General features: G+C 38.3%; 1 long non-coding RNA gene across 1 annotated transcript; it reads right to left on the bottom strand.

The window, feature by feature from the left end:
• Window positions 1–415: 415 nt before the first annotated feature.
• LOC136286117 (uncharacterized) lies at window positions 416–3,038 on the bottom strand. Its single transcript, XR_010719774.1, has 3 exons — window positions 2,782–3,038; window positions 1,067–1,161; window positions 416–949 (listed from the first exon to the last, which is right to left on the bottom strand). It is a non-coding gene; the product is annotated as an uncharacterized lncRNA (long non-coding RNA).
• Window positions 3,039–5,985: the final 2,947 nt, after the last annotated feature.

The following is a 5,985-nucleotide window of genomic DNA, read 5'->3' as shown; positions in this document are numbered from 1 at the left end:
ATAGGAATGTAAGTGTTGAAAAAAGGTGGTGTCAAACAAGTGCAGGTTCTCAAACTTCTCTGCACTATTTACAATTTGTGTTTTTCCTCTCTAAGTGAGGACTTTGTCTGTGTGCAGAGGTCTCCCACAAATCTGTCCACATCTTGAATAGCGAACACAGAGCTTAAGAGACATTTTAATGTGGGATCTTCTAAGCAGTGGAACGTTGAAGAAAGGGCAAATGATTTAGAAACAGCCTCAGGTATCCTATACAGAGACGTGTTTAGAATGTAAGTGGTTTTTTTGCTATTGTCCCCTATCAGACCTGTTCACACTAATTCATGCAGTCTCTTAAGTTATTACCTACCTCAGAAAGCAGTTTAGAGAGACCAAATAATCTATGGTTTAAATCTGGATAGCACTGTTGAAGAGCAATTCAATGTCTGATTACAGTTTTTGAAATGTGTTAGGAAAGTCACATTGTGCTTTTATCCAGGTAATGCAAATAGCAGCATTAATGGCCGATAAATTAATTATGCTCAGTAGTGAATTAATAATGTAATGAAGAATTAATTCCATTTTTGAGTGAAGATCATCTTAAATGTTTCATTCCTCCTCTCATTTTATTTCACTAGTCCCCATTGTGATCAAGACTTCCTTTGCAGGCACCTGAATGACTAGACAGCTCCATACCCTGAGCACAGACTTTAAGATTTAGATAAGATCTTAATCTAAGAAAATGTTAGCTCTTCTTTTTTAAGCATATTCCGCATTGCAAGGCTCATAAAAGAGATTTGTATTGTACAGTTTAATGATATCTGGTGGGAATACTTCACAGTAGACAAGTTTTCCCTCAGGTTTTTCATCCATGTTTAGTCTACTTTTTTTACTGGCATCTTGCTTATTTCATAGTGTGCAGCATATTGGTCTGTACTATCTGCAGAGCAAAGACAAACTGCTCATGAATTACCTGAAAGGAAAACAAATAGAAAAAATCACTTTATGTAATAAAAAAATGGAATTTAAAAACAAGGTGAGACCAAAATCTGAGAGGAAATACTCTCCTCTCCAGTTTGGCTGTTAATACCTAGCCTTTGGTAGTTCAGGAAGCTTCTTGTGTGAATCTCTGCATTTCAGCAATGTTCCCCTCCATCCTTTGACTAGCTAGGATTCTTGTAGAGTCTGAAAAATCAAAAGAATCAACAACACTTGAGCATAATAAAAACCTTCTGAATTGCAGAAACAGATGTCTAATGTCTTACTTTTGAAGTTCAAGTCTACTAAATCAGGTTTAGTTAAACCCCAAGGCTCAGGTCACGGTAGTATTTGTAAACAGAGGAGACAACGCAATTCTTGCCATCAGTAGAAAGCCTGACTTATAAATTCCCAGGATGGACAGGTAATTCTGAAAGTGGCTCCCATTTATGTGTGGTTAGGTGGAGTTCTTTACAGAGACATCAGTGCTCTCACAATGACCATGTTGTTAAAAATGCCAGTCCCATCCATTACACCCTGCACTCAGTGGCAAGATGTCACACTGTTAACATGTCATTAACTTATATGCTTTTTCTTCCCTCAAAGACCAGAAGAGCCCTGAAGTATTCAAAATTTCTGAATTACATGACTGTCCATGACAGCTGCTGGAATTGTAAACATTAATGGCCAACACTAAGCAATCAATCTGTCAGCTTTTGGTGAAGTAAATTACAGGAAATCAGAAGTCAGCAGCCACTATAACGTGTTTTTCCTAAGGAGCAAAATTCTAGCACTGTTGATAAGTTGCTGGTTGTCACCCATAAACGTGGATAGCTGCTTTGTTCCTTCAGCAGCAGCAGTGCACCTCCTTCATCATCTCAAACCCTCAGTACACAGGCAGGATGCTCTGTTGTTTATGGCAAATAGCATGTGCCTCTGAAGGCAGAGTCCATCATCCCTTTCCAATTCCTCTGGGGGAAAAAAAGTACAATTCTGCCTTACACCCATCCTAGATTCTTCACATAGTCAGAGCACCTCATCCCACTGCAAATGTTTGACAAATTCTATCCGTTGAAGAAAAACAGATAATCTATTAAAAAAAATTTGTGTGAGCCTGCACTAAACCTTAATAGCCTGTCCTTATATAGTAATTTTAAAAAGTGTTATCATGTCTCTCATTTTGATTTTATTTTTGATTTCTTGGATTAAAAATTTTGTCCTGCAGGCCAATTTTTTTTGAGAAAATCATACTTTTTTTTTAGAAGATAGTTGTGAGAAAAATAAGAATTGGATCACTCTTTGAACTTCTTTCTCTTGTCTAATTCAGCCTGTTAGATGTAAAAGTCATGTACCTTACAGATCTTCATATTTTCTTTCTAAAAATCTTCTCAGCTGCATCTTTATGACTCACCTATCTTGCTGTCAGCAGCAGTAATCTTCATTTCCTGACACCCTGTGTATTTCGGAACTCAATCCCCTCACCTCTACCTTTCGCAATAACATTATAATAGCATATCTATGTAAGGTGAAAGCTCCTGGAAAAACTATTTAACTATTTAATAATTGCCCAGTTTTTTTAAAAATCCCTTGTAAACCATCATTCTACATGCTGGTGCTATCCATACCCCTCTCCTGCCAGGGAGTTGCAGGGAAGGTACCTTTCCTTCAGGACAGGTGCAAGCTCTCATGGTGTTCCCAATGGCACTTCCCTGGATGGCCTCGAGGAGAAACCTCTGCATTCACGAGGTGCCAACTTCCCTCTTGAAGTAAACCAGCTGTTACTTCATTGCACTCTGTCTCCACGAAGAATGGGGCCAAAATCCTTACCAAAATTCATTTTCCTTCTGATTCACTGCCATTCATTCTGTAGACAAGGTAAATTAATGTGGCTGGTGTCACCAGCTTAATAGAAGTCAATTCAGAGACAAGGAGTTCCTCCAGGTATGTATGCAGCCCTCGTCTTCTCACAGCAGCAAAGGATCATATTTGCAGGGGATCATCTACAGGGTTAATTTTTGTACAGAATCAATTTAGGCAGTTCAACTAAAACATTTTCCACCTGCCAGCTGAGCCAGCCTTGCCATGTCTGCCCTCAAACTTCCCCCAGCTGGTGTCAATGCTCAGTATCTCTCTGCATGCAGAATTCAGCCTTTCTTATTTCATTGACATTATGATGTACTTTCCACATGTGTCTCTGTGCCTTAGTTAAAAAAGAACAGCTGAAATGAAAGAAAGAAAGAAATATCCACTTGGAAAATAATATAACAATGATTTAATGTAACCTGTGTCCTTTGCCCAAGGACCCTCTCATTATCCCTGTCTCTTTAGCTTTGGTGTTTGAGAGAGAGCACAGTGTTTAATTATTTACTGGTTGCTATAGTGTTCTTAAATGAACCTTTGTGGCTGTCATGTGGTGGGTAGAGCTGTCCCCTCACAAATATTAAAGCAGATCTGCAGCAATTTAAGTTTCCACAGATTCAAAAAAACCCATATTCCCATTTTCAGAAAGGAGAAAATAAGAAAGAAAATCAAACCCTGAAGTCTGCATTTAACAATTCAAGAGGCACTCAGAAATTCATTTTTTTTCTCTTAGAACTGTGCTCAGTTGTTCTTTTTCTGCTCGTTGCCATTTCACATTACTTCAGTGTATAAAAATGAGTTTGCAGGCTTTCAGATGCTGAGGCTGTTAACTTACCAAATCTCTCCATATTCAGACAAGTTCAATCTGTATAAAGAACACAATGATGCATAAAACAGATACATTGCATTATGCAGCAGTCTAATTTATTTCATGAAATATAGAACAAATGACCAAATATATTTTGATTCCACAGCCATGAACATTGTAGGCTTACAGAAATTCAGCATGACCGATGGAGCTGAAAACCATTATTTGTGAAGTGTGAGTTGATGAGTTAGAAAAGTAAGACATTTTGGGCATCCAGATGAGTATTTTTATGGAATAATGCAAAAATTATTGAAGGAGAAAAGAGATGACCAAAACAAAAGAACGAAAAAAGTATGCAACTGAAATATTCTGTGGGGAAAAGCCACGACTCATTTGCAACTAAGAAGTTAGTGGTATCTGTTAAGAAGCAACAAATGGATTTAATATAGTATTCCATTTTCCTTCATAAAACTTGCCACTTTATCTTTGTGTAGCTTATACAAAAATACTTCAACATGGCATTTGCTTACAACACTTTTTCAAAGTATTACCATGTGCCATGTGAAGAACTTGTCTAGATAAAAATATCAAGAATCTGGACTCAATTTCCACCCCTTTCAGAGAATACTGTTATTTTTGTGGGAGGGGGGGAATTAGGAGAGATGAAAACCAAAAATAAAAAAGATCCATCGATGTGAGACTACAGATATGGTCCCCATTCAAAAGTATTGCCTGACAGTCAGTCATTGAGTCAACAAGGAGAGGTAGCTGTTTATTGAAAACAGCAAAGAGATTTTCCTAGGATGTGCACTTTTACTTTTCCATTCTGAGTACTCTAAGTTCCAATTAAGTGATGCCTTGGGAAGGCTGACCTGGAGCAGAGACTGGACAGAGCTAGAGGATAACGTAGATATTTCTTGAAAGGCTTTTAAGGGTATGCCTTGGCCAGGACAAGAGCCTGGTCAGGGCTACACCCAAGGTGGACCCAAAATGGTCACAAAATGGATGGCTGGTAATGAGGTCTCACACTTTTATAAGTTTTTGTCCATTTGCATATTGGGGTTAATTGTCCAAATACAGCTTCAGGTTATGAACTCCCATCCTTCTTGTTTTCTCTCTTCAGTCCACTGTTGTTTATGCTTTTGGTCCTGAAGGTTGTACTTGGTCTCCATCTGAAAAGGATTTGTCTCCCTACTCTGTGAAGAGGGCTGACTAACACTTGATATGAGGCTCAGAACTACACACCTAGGCAGCACAGAATCTGGAAAACATGAAAACTAAAGCTTAAAGCATCAGTCCCCTGCTTTAGAGGCTTGACAAGGCCTTTTCCTTGTCAAGTCTCTATTCTAAATAAATATGTACTAAAAATAGGTATTATAAGTATCTAACAATAGTAAACAACTAACAACAATAATATAATAATAATAAACATCTAAAATAATGAACATCTAACAACAGATAAATATCTAATAGTAAGTAAATATCTAGCAATAATAATAATAATAAACTGTAATAAACATCTAACAGTAATGTCTTGCACAGCTGGGTATCATGCAAAGAAGAACAATGATTATTTGAAAAACAAAATAGGGTCTTTGGGACTGAAGATGAGTATAGAGTAATCGTAAAGGATGTAACTAGAGTAAAGAGTGACAAGTTGACAGCACAATTCAGATACAAATGTACAGGCAAGCAGCTGAAGCAGTTCTACATCAGGATACAGCACTTGTGCACCAGGGACCTGTCCCAGATCCACTGAAGCTATTAAATGCAAGGCTGGGGAGATGGGAGAGAACCCGGTGCTACTGACCTAGGGAAAATGAATTAATGTTCTGAAATACTTTCCCTTGATAAAAAATTTCATACGTACTGTGGAGAAAAAAATTCCAGCAGCTTGTCCAGTCACTGGAGTGCTGATTTTATTTATGAGTGCTCTAATAGGACTTATTTGCTTCTGCTTCAATGAATAAAGCTCCATAGGAGAGCAAGCAAGTGGAGGAGAAGCACTAGCTAGGTAATAGCAAATAGCTGACAGGCAGAACCTGACATTTCCTACTCAGCTTTTGTACAGATCTTGATGTGCTGTGCTGGTAGCATGAGCACGCAAACAAAACCCCAAGTTAAAATCCACGCTGCATAACATGCTCAGTGCAATTAAAGCAGTGAATTATTGAATAAACAATATCCTCAACTCACCCTGTTGGGATGAGCTGGAGCTTCCGTAGAATGGGGCATGGCTTTGTTAGCGTCAGAAAAACATTTAATCACGGCAGCCAGTTATGTGTCAGTGCTTTATTTGAGAACTCTTGGAGCCAGGGGTCTGAGACCCAAATCTTGGCTCTCCAAAACTCAGAACAGACAAG

The sequence above is a fragment of the Chamaea fasciata genome, unplaced genomic scaffold, assembly GCF_029207755.1.
Source record: "Chamaea fasciata isolate MVZ Bird 193981 ecotype frontalis unplaced genomic scaffold, bChaFas1.0.hap1 SCAF_2, whole genome shotgun sequence".
In the NCBI taxonomy this organism is placed as follows: domain Eukaryota; kingdom Metazoa; phylum Chordata; class Aves; order Passeriformes; family Sylviidae; genus Chamaea; species Chamaea fasciata.
This window is presented reverse-complemented; position numbering and strand designations above follow the sequence as displayed.